Source organism: Ambystoma mexicanum, chromosome 1q (genome assembly GCF_040938575.1).
Source record: "Ambystoma mexicanum isolate Mex_15411 chromosome 1q, UKY_AmexF1_1, whole genome shotgun sequence".
NCBI classification, from domain to species: domain Eukaryota; kingdom Metazoa; phylum Chordata; class Amphibia; order Caudata; family Ambystomatidae; genus Ambystoma; species Ambystoma mexicanum.
Genome location: NC_090922.1, coordinates 817,379,614 through 817,398,346, shown reverse-complemented (window position 1 = coordinate 817,398,346; position 18,733 = coordinate 817,379,614). Strand labels below are relative to the sequence as shown.

General features: G+C 43.3%; 1 long non-coding RNA gene across 1 annotated transcript in view; it reads left to right on the top strand.

Annotated features, from left to right (window-relative positions):
- LOC138521881 (uncharacterized) overlaps window positions 1-18,143 on the top strand; it is a 237,632-nt gene extending 219,489 nt beyond the window's left edge. Inside the window, exon 3 of the long non-coding RNA XR_011283153.1 lies at window positions 17,599-18,143. This is a non-coding gene — a long non-coding RNA (uncharacterized lncRNA). The remainder of the gene's footprint in view (window positions 1-17,598) is intronic.
- The last annotated feature ends 590 nt before the right edge of the window (window positions 18,144-18,733 follow it).

Below are 18,733 nucleotides of genomic sequence, written 5' to 3'. Positions count from 1 at the left end.
ATAGGAGACGGAGCAGTGGAGTACGGAGTTCATGTTGACCTCAAGGGCCCGGCGTGGAGAAAGGAAGTGATGAGGGAGGCGATCACGCATTGATTCCTGGAACTGCACGGCAGGGATCTTGTTTACGTCTCCACTGCCCGGGTGGCTGTAATCAAACCCAGTTGGGGCACTGGGAGCAGTACATGATGAGAAGCCTACGCCTTGTCCCCTGTTCCCCCTTCGGGTTTGCTACTACGAAAACCTGTTGCACAAGGTCCAGGTTGTTTACAAGGAAAAAGCAATCATATTGCTTTTCTAAGCTATGTCTGCCACCTGCCGGCTCTGTATGGTATTAAACATTGTTTTGTATGAACAGAAATGCAGGCATGTTGACTGGTCTCATGTGTTTGCAAATGTTTCTGTTTTCAATCTATCTCTGCAAGCAACAAGTAGGGAACACTTGTTTTTAGCGTAAGCGTCACGAGTCATATTGTGTTGATGCCATGCTATGCACAGTACGCCTTTATAATTTAAAGCTTTGGGAACAAGACGTGTAGTCCTATCACGGGTAGTGAGTGATATGTGCCTTTGACAATAGGCTCAAGGGAGGTTACATTCGAAGAAGTTGCCATGAGTAAGCCAAGAAGAAACAAACGTTATGCGGCGCAATTTAAAATATTATTATTATTATTATTATTATTATTATTATTATTATTATTATATGTGACTTATCAATATTTTACAGTGTGAACTGAAAAACTTCTTTAATTTTGGTAGATAAGACACAGTGAAATAAAAAAATGTGCACAGGAGCCCACACACAAGTGGTGAAGCCGGGATTGGAGACACGGCGGCAATGGCACGACTGTCTGTAGTGTAATAATCAGACCTTCTTGAGAGTTGGTTAGTTTCTTTATTGGTTGCATGTGTGATGTTTGTAGACACCCGTGTCACGTCGGCGAGGGGGAGTCCGCCTCACGTGCCACCGTACGAGGAGCGGAAATGAAGCCATGAAGCCCCGGAAGGTATTCCTGGTGACTATCTGTGCCGGCTGGCACATAGTGAACAAGTGCGATCCTGACGCTGGGGCGCCCACCGGAGGTCGGCACATCGCAAAGCATTACACTGGCGATGAAGACACGATGCACCCGCGTGGGCACTTGCTATTTTCACTGGGCCCGGTAACAGACCGTCAGAGCTTCACGGACCATCCATGAGACGGGGTGAAGAAAAAATAAATAAGCAAACCAGAAAGAACTGCGGAATGGCAGTATTAGGCACTGGAACGTTGTCTCCATTCGCATGGCAAAACAGAGTTGAGAGTGCATTGGAGAAGGGGCGCATCTTCCCCCACGGTGAAAGAAAAAAAAAGAGAAAAAGATTATAACATAGATAACACAAAATAGAGTCACACCACACATGGCAAGAACTCAGAACATCCCAACAGACAGCTCAGTGGGACTAGGAGGCCTAGACCCAGAAGCCACACAAGCAACATTTATGGCCTTTTGACCCATACGCCTCAGGGTTCGACCAGATATGACACTGTTTGAGCTCAACATACAAGCCAGAGAGATAACAGAGGAGAAAGGACAATGCACCCTACTATTTTCTAAACCTGGGTGCCCTCGCGCTACGGCTGTTCAACACCCTACAAAATAGAGGAATGACGGACAACTATGATGCTGCAAAACTGGTGCTCAACAACAAATTTAAACTGGAATTGAACCCTGATTCTGATCGGTTCCAGTTCTGCATGTCCAGCCAGAGAGCAAAAGAAAATATCGACTTCCACGCTTGACCCAGAGAACTAGTGCTAGGCTGCAAATTCCCAGATGAAGAGGTCGCCATCCGCCTGCAGATTATCAATGGAATGTTATTAGACAAATTACACAAGACAGTGCAGTCGGAGAAAAACATCCCATTGGACCGCATCCTGGCCATGGGCAGACTAAGAGAGCGTACAGATGAACAAGTAGCTGTAATGGAAGCTGCCATGTAATGACTCCCACTTGACAAAGTCCAGAAGGATGAAGAAATTGCTGCAGTTAGAGGGAGACGGGAAGGGAGACGACCCACCAATACTGCAGCAAGGCAAGCCCCAACGCGCCGGGTGTCCTGCAAGCGGTGTGGAGGGGCGCAGGGGAGAGCCATGTCCAGCCTTAGGGGTTGCCTGTAGAAAGTGCAAGAGGATGAACAACTTCAAAGTGGTGTGCCTCAATCCCCCGCCCCTCCGAAAGGAACTGACCAACCAGAAGTACCAAACCCCTGGTGAAAAGGAAAAGACAAAGCAAGTGCCATCACTGCTGCTTGGTGATCACCCAGCAGTAGCGACACCGAGGACTCTTCAGAGGAAGAGACAGTCACAAAAAGACACAGCAGGAGACATAAAAAGAACAGTGAACGGGTCCACATGATCTCCGCAATCAAGCCAGGGAGGAGCCATCAGAATAAGGAAATATCAAAATGACCCCCATGAATCATCATAGCAGATGGGGTACCCACCAAAGTTGCAGACACCAGAGCAATGGTAAACGTCATACCCCGGCGAGAGTTCAAGAACATCGAACCAAGCCCACAACTCCGAAGTAAGCCGATACAACTATTTGCGTATGAATGTAAAAAAAGCCACTACCCATAACAGGATCTTTCAGCTCCATCCTAACATACAACGGAACAACATGTTGAGCAGGAGTATATATAGTGGACGCAGGTCTGGAGATGCTAGTCAGCTGCCGAAGAAGCAGAAAGTCTGAAATTAGTTCATTTTGCGTTCAGCATCAACACCACTGATGAAATCATAAAAAAGCATAGCAAAGTATTCCAAGGAATCGGATGCCTCAAAGGAACAACAGTGAAGCTACACATCGACCCTACAATTGAGCCCAAAGCTGTGAGACACCTCAGAGTTCCCTTCCAAATGCGGGAAGCAGTCGAGAGGAACTAGAAAAGCTAGAGCAACAATGGATTATCGAAAAGACATCCAGACCAACACCATGGGTATCGCCCATGGTCATAGCACAAAAACCACGTCAACCCAACTTAGTGAGGATCTGCATCGACATGCGTTTGCCAAACGTGGCTATAGGCCGGGAAACACATGTAACACCGACAATAGATGAGCTGATTGTAGATCTCACAGGGGCGAAGATCTTCAGTAAGTTAGATCTACACTCCGGGTTATCAGATACGCCTGACCCGCGCGTCACACTACATAACAACCTTCTCTTCCTACCTGGGACTCAGGAGATACAACAGAATAACTTTGGGATATCACCAGCTGCTGAAGTTTTCCAAAACAAAATACGACGTGTATTGGATGGCCGAGCAGGTACCACAAACATCAGTGATGATATCCTGCTCTACGGAACAAGCACAGACGAACACCATGAATGGCTGCCAGCAGTCCTACAATGCCTAGACCAGTCTTGTAGAGGAGCAGACATACACATCCACAGGAGATCCTACCTCCTTACCTCCCCTGTACTGGAGACATGAGACCGTGCCCTGTCTAACACCAGCTATTGTACCAATATTGCAGCAAGTATTTGGAAAACGGTATCCCTTAAGACGACCATATCGATTGTATCCTTGAGTTGATGATAGCCTGCAGGAGGAACTCCCTGAAGGAATATAAGAACGAGCTAAGAAAACGGACTGATGACATCATAAGAAAGGTTGCATAATGTCTTGACATTCTGAATGAAGATTATGTATGGATCCAAGAAAATAATTGACGAAGTAAAGAATCAAGTGATCCCTAAAGTGTAAAAGAAGAACATTGCACAGTAAAAAGTGTTGCACAAATCAAAAGTTAAAGAATGTACATATGCTGAAACGCAAGATAGATCAAGTCATCGTATAGGCTAGCTATAAGTAGTGAATATAATGCAGGCAGAGCCGCCATTGTACAGAAACTGGTCATTGGTATCATGAAATAGTAAGCCAAAGAATCATGATGAAATAATGAAAGGCTGTGTCGCAGTGGAATAGCAGGTTGTTGTAGCTTCGTTGGGAGGTTGTCTGGCCTGAAGTCAAGAACTGAGAAGTCGAGGTCAGCTATCGACGCTGAAGAGGAGTGTGTGTGCGGAAAATGAATCCTCTCATGTTAAGGTGCAAGAAAGAACAGAAAAGATGCCAAGTCTCAATTCAATTAAAACATTTAAAAGGTTGCAGAATGAACAGAATCGTGGTCTCTTGTCACGTGAGTTGAGGAAGGAAATTTCGCTTGAACTTGGGGTTCCAGACACGATAGCGGGTGCCCTCACTCCAATTGCATTCCCAGGACAGTAATACTCTTTAAGGCCAAGTACAAAGAGAATTTCATGGCATAAGCCATGGGTGAAGAGAGATGTTGGGCTAATTGGGTGCTAGGGCAGTCTCATGTCCAATCTATTTGCTCCTGGGTCTTGGCTTACATGCTGCTAATTGAACCGAATGTTCCAGACATGGCACAAGCGTGCCAAACCAATTGTGTTAGCCCATATAACGAGGACTTTATTGCTTAAGAAACCAATGAAACACTGTGTAACTGATTTTCTTAAATGACACGTATGAAGAGGTAATCATGAGTTGTCCACCTCATATCGGACAGTCAATAATAGACAGAGCTCCTACATAATTGTATATCTAGATGTGTCCCTTAACCAATCCCAACCCTTGATAGGTTTTTCACTATCGCCATGTAGCATGACGTCATTCTGGCACATAAAGAAGTATATCATTGTATTTGCCGTGGAAATTGCGTGGAATGAGCGTACATCCGTTGATGTTCGTTGTAAACTCCCTGTTTTAGATAATTTCTAATGAAACAGAAACTTGCCATCTTCTTCAGTTTGTCCGGTTATTTGGACTCAGAATTATTCTGGTGTAATCCCATCCAGTAACAGATGCACGTTCCAAGGGCCATATGCTCATCTGGTAGTGGTGCAGATGGTTTCAGATCTTAACTAGTTTGACTTCAGAGTTTTGGCCGATCGGGCATCCTCCACCATTAGCTGGAAGATCGTGGAGTTCTGGTGGAGAGAGGCCAATAGAAATAAACTTGCAAGTGAAATCGAGACGATGGGCAGGCCCCTCTTTGAAGAAATCCATGCTCGAATTCCTTTATGTGCTCCCCGGATGGAAAGTGAAGTGGTCATATTGGAGGAGGAGTAGATACCAAAGGCCTCGAGTCGATTAAACGGATGTAAGTAGACTAAGGGAAATGGCAATATAAAGGTGTGGGATTGCACTATTTTATGAAAATCATGGGTAATGGGAATATTTTGTGTGGATAAAAGAATGCCTAGGTAATCCTATTTCAAGAGAAATAGAAGAAGGCGCCTCAAATTCCAGTCTGAATATTAAGAGGGAGAATACACACGGTCAGGACCGTGGAAGGTATCGTCTTAAATTCTGTACGGGATAATATAATTGGAGGCAAAAAAAGAACACATCTTACTATAAATGATTATAGGGAGAAGGGAAGGTGATCACAGCAGATATTAATCTGTGTTGTTGTATTATTTTGATTATTAGTTGATGTATGAAGTTCTGAAAAATGATACAATTGAGAAATGTGGAAGTGATGTTGTAGATGAGCAGCTGAATGCCTCTGCAGGAAGTCCCGCCCCCCTACTTCCGGTATGTTGGGAGCCTGAGATCTTGCCATGCCTGACACCAGCAGTTGTGACCATACCACAGAGAAAGCCTTATCAAATGTATTCCCGAAGAGATGATAATCTAAAGGAGGAACCCCTCGAAGGAATATAACAAAGAGCGAAAGAGGGACTAATGATGACACAAGAGAAAAGCATGATGCACTAAGAAGACTGGCTGAAGAGAATGTATGGACGGATGAAGTTAAGAATCGAGTAAACTTTCATGTGCGAAATGAAGATTGCATGTGTGTGTGATGCACTACAGAAAATGCAATCCTTTTAATAACTGTACAGATGCAGCAACGCAAGTAGATTATGTGATCTCAGAAGTTGGCTATGCATAGTGAATAGACTGCAGGTGGAGCCACCATTGTATAGAAACTAGACATCAGTGTCATGAATTAGTAAGCTCAGACCCATGAAGAGGAAAGGGCGCGAACTATGTCACAGCAATGAATTAGCTGAGATTGCTGACTTGAATGGTGACGTTGCTTGGCCTGTTGTCAAGGCTAAAGGCAGCCTAGACTGGTCATCTATTCTCGAAGGTGGCAAATATGTGAAACTGAATCATCCCTTGTTAAGTTGTAAAAAAAGAACACAAGTGTGCCACAGGTCATTCAATTAACACATTTAAAGACTGCAAAATGGTCCGAATTGTGGTCTCCTGTCACATGAGCCAAGGATGGAAATAGAGTTGGGCATGGATTTTCAGAACTATGATAGTGCATGCTGGCACTCCCTTATATTTCCAGAGACACGAAAACACTGCAAGGCCAAGTTCAAAGACAATATTCATGGAAGAAGACATGGGTGATGAGACGTTGGGCTAACTGGGTGGGGAGGTAAAGTCATGTCTAATTGTCAACCTCTATTTTAACCATTCAAATACCAACATGGCAGAACTTCATCAGGCACTAGAAACATTGCTTACGGATTTGCCAGGGAGGGGAGACAAAGAGCTTATAGTGGTGGGGGGGAATTCAACTTTGCCTGTGCAATACCATAGAGCAGGGGGGGTGGCAAAACTTGCAATACGCCCCACTCACTCTGTACAACAGGGTGTGGCATGGAACAACTACCTAGAGCAATGGGACCTTCAGATTTGCTTACCAGTGGACCAAGAAGTGAGGGCTTCTATACATGGAGTCGGGGGGAGAAAAGGACATGGATTGATCACTTGTCGCTGAGTATCCGGGACATCTCTGTGATCCAACAGCAAAAGGGAACGGTCATGGTAGTGACCATCTCCCCTTAAGTATGGCAATCAGACTCCCATTGATAGTTAACCATATACAACATGAAACTGCTTTGATTTCACTGGACAGAGTGAGGGAGGATGGTAAAATGGAATGCAAGTTCATACAGGACTTTCAATATTTTGTGGGAAAAGGTGTTGTCAAAAATCGAGTTGGGAAGACAGTGTTTGAAGGTTAATAACTATACTTTTACCTTGTTGAATTGTCTAAAGACTCTAACCAATAGGGGTCAAATTGTCGGAGGGAAAGAATATAACCGTCCCTTTGATGTCAAAGTTACACTAGCGAAACAGGCAAAGAGGTCAGTCATTACAACCCTATTTAAAACAGTTCCTGATAACCCAACCATTAGGGTAGAAAAGAAAGAATAGTGGGCCTTCACAAAATTGCGCTTAGACAACAGGCAGGGAAAGATTGATCGATCACAATCAAATGTTGATCAAGACTCTTATCTAGAATAATACAGCCAACTTCTGGAAAGTCTTGGGGGGTGTAATGAAAGATGCTCACAATTCCCTAGAGTGTAACATCACTGGCCAGGAATGGGAAGCTTACATCACTAAGAAATATGCTAAGCCCCCTGAAGAGTAGAATCTTTCTAATCCACACATAATGGTCTTGCACAGGGGGTCTTGCAGTGGCAGACTGAGGATATCTTGTGGGCATTGATAGGCCCAAGCATTCAGGGGCTGATAATATACCACCAGCATTGATTAAATCCAACCCAGAAGTATGGGCTGACCCTCTGAGCGACTTGTTCATTTGTGTGAGTAAAACTCTCACAGTCCCTGATACATGAAACAAATCCCTAATAATCCCCATAAACAAACAGAAGAATAGGGGGAAACTGAACAACTTTAGACCAATAGCCTGGCTGGACTGTTCCAGCAAGAATTTGGGAACTCTTTAATTAAGAGAGCTTAAGGGACACATAACATAAAAGGGCTTGTATTCTCAGTTCCAGATTGGGTTTCGCACCATCATGGGAACTTCCTTGAATGCCTTTGCTATGTCTCATCTTCTAACAGCAGTTAAAAAATCTAAGGTAGGGATGGTCTACATGGCATTGATAGACCTCTCCAGTGCCTTTGGTACAGTTTGTAGAACAAGACTCTGGATGAAACTGTTGGGTATGGATTTCCCTTTAACGCTGGTGCAGCTGCTGGCTTTGCTGCATACAGATGTGACGGTCAGAGTGAGGTTGACGGGGGAGGGAGTCATGACAGACTCCATTGCTACGAACGTTGGTTTGCGGCAAGGATGCGTAGAGGCCCCCACCCTCTTCAACCTCTACCCTTCTGACTTACCTTGTGTGTGGGAGGGGGGAACTACTACTCATGTGAAGCTGGGCTCAGTGTCATTAGACATATTTGCTGATGACATGGTCTTGTTCGATCTGACAGTGATGGGGCTCAAGAGGAATCTTACACTGTTCTTTGAATATGCGGTAGAGAACAACCTCAGAGTAAATGGCCACAAGTTGAAGGTCATTCTTTTTATGAATAAGAGAGCCCCGAGAAAATTATGATATGGAAGGTGGGTGGAAACCCCCTAGTAAAAGTGGAATCTATTAAGTATCTTGGGTACCATGTCACCAACACACATTCCAAGGGGAGCAAGACTCTCCTAGTTAGGGGCAAGACTATACCACTGTTGGCAAAAATGAAGATGGTTTACACGCAATTGTGTCACTTCTGTTTAAACCCTCTTCTTCAATACTATCTCTCCACTGTGGAGCCTACCTTACTTCACAGTTTGGATTCCTGTCTCTTTGAACTGGGGGACTTCCTTAACACCATTCAGGGAATGCTGTTTAAGAAAACACTAGGCCCGTATATGTCCATTCCAAATGCTGTCATAAGGCAAGAGTTTGGGTTGATCTCACTGGGGACAAGAGCCAAATGGAGAAAAATGACAGAATACACCAAACTGCTAAATCCTCCTGCTACGTTTGTTTATCAGAGCTGGGGTGCGGAGCAAACTAGAGCATAGGGGGCCACGATCCCAAAATTCAAGGAAGAAATGACCGAACTTCTTACCCTGATAGGGTCATCCAACGGAGAGCTTTATCATAACGGTGGCACTGTTAAGAACAAAGTACACAAACATGATTGGGTGATCTCCTCAGAACCTGTGGGGACTTACAGTTTGTATGCTAAATACAGCAAATTCCTCACAAAAGAAGAGGTGCTCCCGAAGTAAGTCTGCATCTTCCCTTGTCCTAAACATAGGAGTAACTACCTACGCTTCAGTTTAAACCAAATTCCGACTTTGGAAAGGATGTGTTAATGGGGGCTGGGCACGACTGACCAGAGCTGCAGATTTTGTAAGAACTTGGCTACTAAAGAAACTATTAAGCATCTGGTAGCAGATTTCCCGGCTCTGCAAAAAGAAAGGGATAAACACTTGGGAATGAAAAATGTTAATTAATTTGTGTGGTCTAGCCTGATGACTGGCCAGGGCCAGACTCAGATACTGTCTTTAACTGGTTTTCTTGATCAGATAGTAAACAAAGGATGGAGTTACAATGAAGGACACTGACTGACTTTCCTGCTTTTCCTTCAAGTGACGTTTTATGTAAATTATTTTATGAAAATTGTTTTAACACTTCAATGTTTGTTTTGCATGAAAATGTTAACTTGATTTTCCTTTTTTTCTTTATGTTTTTGTATGAAGTGAAAGGTTTATACTTTCGTCTGAACCATAACACTTAATATATCAAATAAAATTTAAAAAGTCATGTCTACCTCCTGGTACCTGGTTATGAGCTTACGTGCTGCTAAGTGAATCGAATGTTCCAGATATGGCACGAGCGTGCCAACTAATTGTAGAGGGCCATATAACGAAGGGCCTTATAGTTTAAGAGCCAATGATATACTGTGTACTTAATGATGTTGAAGATAACTTGCACTAGAGGTGGGCACAAGTTGTCCACCTGACAGTAGACACCCAGTCACAATCCCACCCACTATAGAAAGTATACTTAGATGTTCCCCTTGAGCGTATCACAATCCTTCGTATGTTTTTCTTATTTGCCACGTAGTGTGACGTCACGTATGTTACTATATAACTGTGATTTTTTAGGAAATGTATGAGAGACTTGAGTGAACATCCGTTGATGTCCTTTGTAACTCCCTGTTTTAGACAATTGATATTAAAACAGAAACGTTTTGCCATCTTCCTGAGTTGGTTCAATTATTTTGTGTCAGAGTTATTCTGCAACCCATCCATTGCATGTGTGCTATCTAAAGAGCTCTAACGCTCACGTGGTACATTGTGGATGGTTAAAAGACCCAAACTAGTTTGTCCCCTGTCTTTTGGACGATCGAGTATCCTCTGCCATCTAGCTGGAAGGTTGTGGCTGAATAGAAATAATCTTAAAAGAAGAACTGAGACATAGGCAGGTCCCCCTTTGACGAAATCCCTGCCCGTTTCCATGGGTGCTCTGCGGATGGAAGGCCAAGTGGTCAATTGGAGGAGGAATCAATACCAAAGGCCTCAAGTCAATTAACAAACGAATGGTGAGTAGACGAAGGGGAATGGCAAATTAAGGGGATGGGATTGTGATAGTTTTTGAGTAAACGGGAAATATTTTGTAAAGAAGAGATCAGCCTAGAGTCCTAAATTCAAGAGAGTTTCAGAAGGAGACATCTCAAATCCAAACAGGGTAACGCATGGACAGGTCTGTGTAAGGGGACGTCTCAAACCCTATACAGGGTATAAGAAAAGTCGTGAGAAAGGACAAAGTGTGATTATAATGTTTATAAATGTGCAAAGTCAACCTGTTTGTCTGTTTGTTTATTGAGTAAGAATATTGAAGATCGTTAGAAATTGAGACATTTTAGAGAAAAGTTGAGGAGCTATAGTAACTACCTAGTGAAGGAGTTAGTATGAATCCAGAAGTAGAAATAGCTAATTGAGAAATTAGAGGCTTGAGCGGCGATTGATGGAGCACGCTCATATTTGTTGTTTTAAAGTGTTGAAAAGAAGGTAATTTAAAGGTTATTTTAATAAATCTTGTAAGTATTCACAGTCAATTAAGACTTGTCACAATGGGAGACACTCCTCTTATGCACTTATGGAAGACACTGCCAAAGCACATGCCCAAGCTCAAACAGTATAGTCTGGAGTGGGTGAAAGGCATAGCAGATAAAATGTTCATGCCATGGCCACAAGGTGGATCACTGTCAAAAGCAGTATTGCAACACATGACCACATACTTGCACGCTGCATACACGGGGAAGAAATTAGAGAAAAGTTTAGCTATTCTAGAGCTCTAGAAAATGTACCAGGAAGAGAGAGAGAATCCGCCAACTGAAGAGTGGATGCTTAATCAGCGAAAGGAGGAAGATGTTGAGACCTCAGCTCCCCTTAACTAGCTTGAAGTAAAAGAAGTTAGTATGGAAGACATAGGGTTGCATCCTTTAAAGGAATTGAAAGCAGCGACAGGGTATAGCAATCCAATATACAAGCCACACGCTCATAGCAGTGATGATATTCCAGTGGAGAATAAGAGAAAAGAAGAGATCTGTAAAATCATGCAAGACAACGAGGAAAGGAGTGAGCAATCAAATATATCAATAGAAAGAGAAATTAAGAGATAGAAAGGAGAGAAGGATAAAGCTGATGAGATAGCACTCTTGCAGAATGAATGGATGGGTGGACAGATATTACTTAAAATTGATGGGAAAAGCAGTGAGGAAGTTAGGCAAAGAGAAGATAAGGACGAGCAAGATAGAAGTGACAAGGAAAGAGAGAAAAGATGGATGACCAGAAAAGAAAGAACAGGGGGAGACGCAAACAGATGTATCAGCAACAGAAAAAGGATGACAATAGGCAGAGAGCAATGGAAGACAGGCATAGAAGAGAAAGGAAGAGAGAAGAGGACGAAGCGCAGAAATTAAGGGACAAAAGAATAGAGAGGTGAAGGGAACAAGAGGAAAGAAGCGAAGGAGTAAGGAGGGAAGAGCGAAGGGAAGAGGAAGACAGAATTAGATGGGAGGCGAGAAAACAAAGAGAATTGGATGAAGGAATAAGACAAGGGTGAAGACAGCAGGGTCTTGATGCCAGTGTTGTTCGTAAAGAACCAGTGAGGCCAAGCCCAGCAATACGATGGGATAGGACAGACAAGTTCCTTCCGATAAAGAAAGCAATGTCAGGGGCATCTAGAGTAGTATTGGAAGAAGAAAACTTTGATATAGGAAGCATTGGAGATAGGATCGATAAGGCCTATCAAGAATTAAAAGAAGGTAGCAAGTATGAAAGTCGAGGGAGGAGGAATAAATCCCTAGCATTTCAGTTATGAAGGGAAGAACAAAATCTGTTCTGTCTCGAACATGAAGCATTGTGTTGAAGCAGACTGAACCTAGCCAAAGCTCAAGGGGAGGATAGTCACACTTCTTGGGGACAAGACATGTCAGATGAGGAAAGGGAGTCCATCCTCGAAGCAGGAGGAGGGGGCACATGTGCACCCGAAGGAAGCTTGCAATTAGATAAAGAAGTAAGATGGTTGGATGTGCAATTACCTAAGGATAGGACGCCAGAACCCGCACCATATCCAGAACATTCCAGAGGACAATCACATAGTGAGAGAGGGAGAATTGCTGCCATATGTAAGTAGATTAAGGTCACTACCAGCAAGGAGACGGTCAGGGATAATCGTCCCCGCCATGGATAGACTAACGATGGGAATTGACTCAGGGTTGGGGTTCATGCAGTTTCCCATATTGGAAAAAGGAGGAGCAAGGCTACAGTATATTCCATGGCTGCTGATGGATAAGGATAACTTAAGGTGTAAGCTCCTGAGTTTGACTTCGTGCGCTGGGAAATGGATATACGAGTTAGAAAAAATGACAGGAGGAAACATGCTGGCCATAGGGGACATTAAGGGTGTCCTGGCAGCTATTCTTGGGGAGAGAACGGATGACATATGGAGGAGAGCGGGGTATCCAAGTGTAACAGCAAAAAAAACAGTGCTTGAAGGAGCGCCGTTTAATAATTGTAGTGCAGATGTGTGGAGGGCTCTCAGGGTGCAATATCCCGATACATCAGATATGGGTGCAATTATGACATGTAAGATGAAGGAAGATAAAGACCCTGCTGCTTACATTCAGGATACTCAAGAGAAATGGCAGCTTGAAACTCGAGAGCCGTGGGATAAAGCAGTGGCATTATTTTACCACATTTTAGGTCAGGGGCTGCCTGAGCCAGTACAGAGGCAAATAAAGAAACAGGTGGGGATGGACGCAAAACCATGACCGTAGATACAGTTGACGATAGTGCATCACTGTCTGCTATTGCAGGAGAAAAATAGAAAGCAAGATGAGGCTAGGAAAATCGAGAAAGCCAAGTTAGTTCAGAAGAAATTGTCAAACTACACCATAGAAGGGGCGGTAGTGACAAGCAGAGACGGATTGGGAATACAGGAAGCAATGGGTACATTGCAGGCGAATAATCAGCCCCCGGTGGACTAAGGTGGATATGGGTTCATTCCACGAGGCAGAGGTATGGGTTATAGAGGAAGAGGAGAATTCCCGAAATAAATCGTGGTGGGATTCAAAATACACAGAATGAGAACCAGAGCACCCAGGGAGGACTTGTTAGGCGAGCACCCCCAGTATGTTGGCCTTATGGGATGACAGGGCACATTGCACGCATATATGTGAGCCAAGGGAATGTAAAGAACATCCAATTCTCAAGAGGAGGGGACAGCGTATCCTCCACCATATAGCACACAAACTAGGGAAGGGATTGACCAAGATCACACAGTATATAAGACACAAGCGCCACAAGTACAGCAGGTACAACAGCCAAAGCGAGAGCAAATGAATCCACCACAAGGGCAGTCGCAAAACAAGCCCCCATGCAAACACAGCAGTATGCAAATACAGGACAAATGCTGACACCCAAGATAGGAGATGTCATTGTGGTAGGAGGAAATCCTTTCACAGAGATGGGGATGAGCCATTACCCACAATAGGACAGCCCACAGGGTGAACTGATGTGTTCAGTAGTATACGTGATGCCAGACCCCCAAGAGGAACCAAGGATCGATGTGACGATAGGAGGCAAATCCTTTTCTTTTCTGTTAAACACTTGGGCTACTCGTTCATGTATAGGAGAGGGAACATATCCAATGTTGAGAATTGCCATGAATGTTCAAGGGTTCTCTGGAGCTACAAGCTGAGTTCCTTTTACTGACAAATTTCCAGTCTCTATAGGAGAGTGTGACATGTCTGTTCATTTGTTATACTCACGACAGACACCAGTTAACATTTTTGGAAGAGATTTGATGACAAAACTTAACATGAAAACTTCATTTACTGATCAAGGGATAGTATGCTCCACTCCAGGAATACACTATTTAAACGTTGGCACATTTAAACTGACATTTACAGAGAAAGTGACTCTGCGAGGTGATCCGGTAGATCCAGAAGTTTTTCTGTATGGGGTGAGCATCCTATGGACATGGCTACCTGGCTTAGTGGGGGAAATTGTGAGAATATCTGATGAGTTCTTGTTCAGACCACAAATACCTATGGACGAAGAGGGGGGGACACACTATCCCTATAGAATTAGAAGCAGCAATATTACAAAGGGAAATAGCTATGCTTGAAGGAATGGATGATGAGGGTAGACCATGGAGATCATTAACAGCTCTCGAGGGAGGGTACAGATTGACTGACATCACTGATGACGACATGTTTAGGGAAGATTGATCAGACGATGAAGTGATGTTCTTTATGAGCATCACATATTGAATAAGAATAGAAAAGAGGGAAGTCCCACAGCGAATGGCGATAATGCTTCAGCGTCTAGAATTTTTTCAGGAAGACTTGGAAAAACTACCAAGTGTCCTTTGGACCAAAGGCCCTTATGACGTAGGCCTATTGAAGGGAATAGGTGAAGTCAAAATAAAACTGAAGCCAGGGGCGATTTTACCTCAAGCAAGACAGTACCCCATGTCTAGAGAGGCTGATGAGGGTATATTTCAGACTATCTCAGCACTGAAGAAGCAAGGTATTCTGGTGACATCAGAATCGTTGTATAATACCGCTGTGTATCCGATAAAAAAATGTAAAGAAGGGTTGGGGAGATTTATACAAGATATGAGACCAATTAACCAGATTGTAGAGGCAGAGTTTCCTTTAGTTCCTAATCCGACAATGATACTATGTACTATTCCAGTGGAAGCTTGATATTTCACGGTGATCTATTTAAAGAATGTGTTTTTCTCGATACTGCTGCACAAAGACTCGCGACTTGACTTCTTTTACATTCTGCCAAACTCGACTGAAACATACTCGTTTGCCCCAGGGGTACTGTGAGTCCCCATAAATATTTAACAGAGGCCTACCTATGGATCTAGGCAATATTGATCTTAAGAGTACAGTGATACATTACGTAGATGACATTTTAATTTGTACCACCGCAGAAGATGAGTGCAGACAAGATTCTATTCAGTTGATAACTATTTTAGCAGATAAGCGATACAAGGTAGGCAAGGAGAAGTTACAATATTGCCAAGAAGAGGTGTTATACATAGGGCAATTGATTTCACATGAAGGACAGAAGGTGACACCTGAATGGGATGAGGCAATTATGAAAATCGCAAAGCCAAATACAGTGAAACAAATGTAAAAGTCTCTGGGGCATGCAACTATGTTAGTGCCTGGGTGTCTGATTACAGTTCATATATGAGACCCCTTTTGTAAGCTTTAAAGAAAGCACACGTGAATAAGATAAAGATAGAATGGACTGAGGAAATGGGGGAGGGGTTTGAGGAGTTGAAAAAAGCAATCTGTACAGCCCCTGTTTTAGAAATTCCCAATTTTGCCGAGGAATTTTATCTTTTTTTGAACATGAATGTGACAGTCATTACAGCAGTGCTTACACAGAGGACCACATTGGGGTACAAGCCTTTAGCATATTTCAGTGGGATTTTGGACCCAGTTATGAAAGGACACTTTCCTTGCGAACAGTCATTGGCAGCTGCCACATCTACAATTGAGAAGTCTTCAAGTATGGCGATGGACTGCTCTATGACTCTCTTCGTGGAGCATGCTCTGTTTGCCATTTTAGAAAAACCCAAAGGTTCATTGACATCTCAAAGAGCTCAGCCTATGAAGTATTGATTTTGAACCCAACGATTAAAATGGTAAGATGTAAAATAGTATCCTGCTACGTTTGTAGCTGAGCCAATAACAGATGTCGATCATATGCATGACTGTGCTAATTATGTTGAATTTTATGATGATATAGCCAGAGTGAAGGAAAATGCTTTAGCAGGAGCAGAGATTCTCTTTATTGATGGTTCTTTGAAAATTGATCAGACTAGTGGGCAGAGGCATTCAGGCATAGCGGTAATGAGACACAGATTAAATGAGAATTTTAAGCTATAGCAAGTGCCAGGCCACCATCTCACTTTTCAGCGCAAGCAGCAGAATTGGTAGCGCGTATTGTTGCGCTTGAGAAACACGAAGGGCAGGAAGTGATGATATACAGTGACTCCGCCTATGTGACCTCAACCGTACACGCAGGGCTAGCACGTTGGAAAAGGAGGGGCAAGCTCTGTGCGGATGGCACTCCAGTACATCACGCATCCTTAGTGTACAGGCTTATTAAGGCACTACAGCTCCCAGTGGCCATAGTGGTCGTTAAGTGCGCAGCTCACACTAAGCAAACACATTTTATTTCTGGCGGGAACAAAGCCACATATGTAGAAGCCAAAAGGGTTGCATATCCTCATGATATTTCGAGTTTTCATACTCCGAATGATAAAGAAAAGGTAGTCACAACCATGGTAATACAAGATGGGTTTCATAAATTGTCAATGACTCAATGAATGGAGATTCAAGGAAGCACACCGCAGGAAGAGCAGGAACTGTGGAAGCAAAGGGGGTGTTCTTTATCCCCCACAGAAGCATTATGGTGACAAGATAGCACTGGAAATCTGTTGATGCTGGTAGCATTTCTGAATGTAGCGCTTGAACAACTGCATTATCCCACGCATGTAACTAGGGAGAGTCTTGCTGCAATGATTGCAGAAGACTAGTTAATTCCAAATTTGTTAGAACACGTTGCATTCTTTATGGTGAACTGCTTTGTGTGTCAAAAGGGTACTGCTGGGCATAAACTGAGGACAATTAGAGGGGTAATACCTTGACTGACTGGTCGTTTCAGCATTTACATATCGACTATGTTGATATGCTGCAGGTGTGTAATGGATATCAGTATCTATTAGTGGTGGTGTGTCCCTTTTCTAGGTCGATCGAGGCAGGTCCATGTACACACCCTGATGCCACTTGCACAGCAAAGATTTTAGTGCGAGAAGTCTTTCCAAGGTGTGGTGTGTGTGAAGTGCTGATATTCAACAATGGGCCACATTTTGTTAATGAGGTGTTTGAAAAGATAGGGCTCTTATTAACACAAGTTTTCTTCTGCTTATCACCGGCAAGCAAAAGAAAGGATTGCCAAGATTAAATTTACATTGAAGAAGGGATGGCTATATTGCCTACCCTTAGCTTTATATGCCCTTTGTAATCAGCCAAGATCAGACCACCACCTCACTCCTCATGAACTAGTGACAGGACGGCGAATGAGAATGCCTCTTACACCTCTGTCTAGAAGTAGAAGGGATGCCCAGAGCGTAGCTAAGAATTTAAGTGATGAACTGCATGATTATTTGACATAGATGACCTGTGGAATCTCTCCCATTTCAGATCAACTGAAGCATCACAGGGGTCGGTCTTAGAACACAGATGAAGACAATTCAACAACCTGATCACGTGAACCTTTATCAGCATCCAAGCTATTTATTGGAGATTGGATTTTAATAAAGAACTTTACCCGGGAGTGGCATGAGCCACGTTTACATGGCCCCTTTTGTGTTGAAAATATAACCCCTCAGCTGTAAAGCTCCAAGGAAGATGAACTTGGGTTCACTTGGGTGATATAAAGGCATATAAAGTAGAAAACCTTCCACCAACCCACCGTTGACGATCCAGAAGCAAGACGAGAAGAAGAACTTCAGTTTGTGCAAACTCGATAGATGACAAAGAAGAAGGGCAATAAGGTGACTGGCTGATAATGCAGATTTTGCATTTGGACTAAGGTTCAAACGGACACTACTTATAGATATTTTAACAGGAGTGCAAACTCTTGCTGAGAGCCTTAGGAACTCTGAAAAATGAACTTTAGAGATACATTGAAACATCAGAACTATGCCTAAATGTCAGTTCTTGATCAGAAATTGGAATTGAGCTCGGTGTCCAGATTCATTTCATGGTGCATACTTGTTCTAAGAAGGTTAACTTCTATTGTTTTCACTGACAATGATGTGCATAGGCTTCTGTTTGCTGTTTTTGTATTTATACTTCAAGCTTATCCTACTCTTGTCAGAAGAGATGTTGATATTCACACTTTTTTACAGGATCCTAAAAATGGACCTGTGATCAGAAGGCTCCTTATCGATATTATCAAAGAGATTTTGCACTTGTGAATCTAAAGAATTTTGACAAATTGTATTAAAAATGAGAAATTTGGAAGCTGGCATAGTCTTAGAGGAAGAAAAACAAAGACCAAAATGTCACAAAAGGTGGTTGCTTATGGTTTGGCATATTATGTGCACCTGCACGATCACACTCTTTGGGCCTCATTACGAGGTGGGCGGTATGGGGTTAACGGCACCGGTAAAGGTGCCGGTGCCGTTAACCCCATACCGCCCTATTACGATGAACCGTCTGGACCGCTCTGGACGTCTGGTTTTAACGTGAGCGGCCCAGCATGCTAACAATGGGCACGTCATTAACAGGCCTGTTGTTAGCATGCTCCCCATTTCCATTGAGCACTATGGGG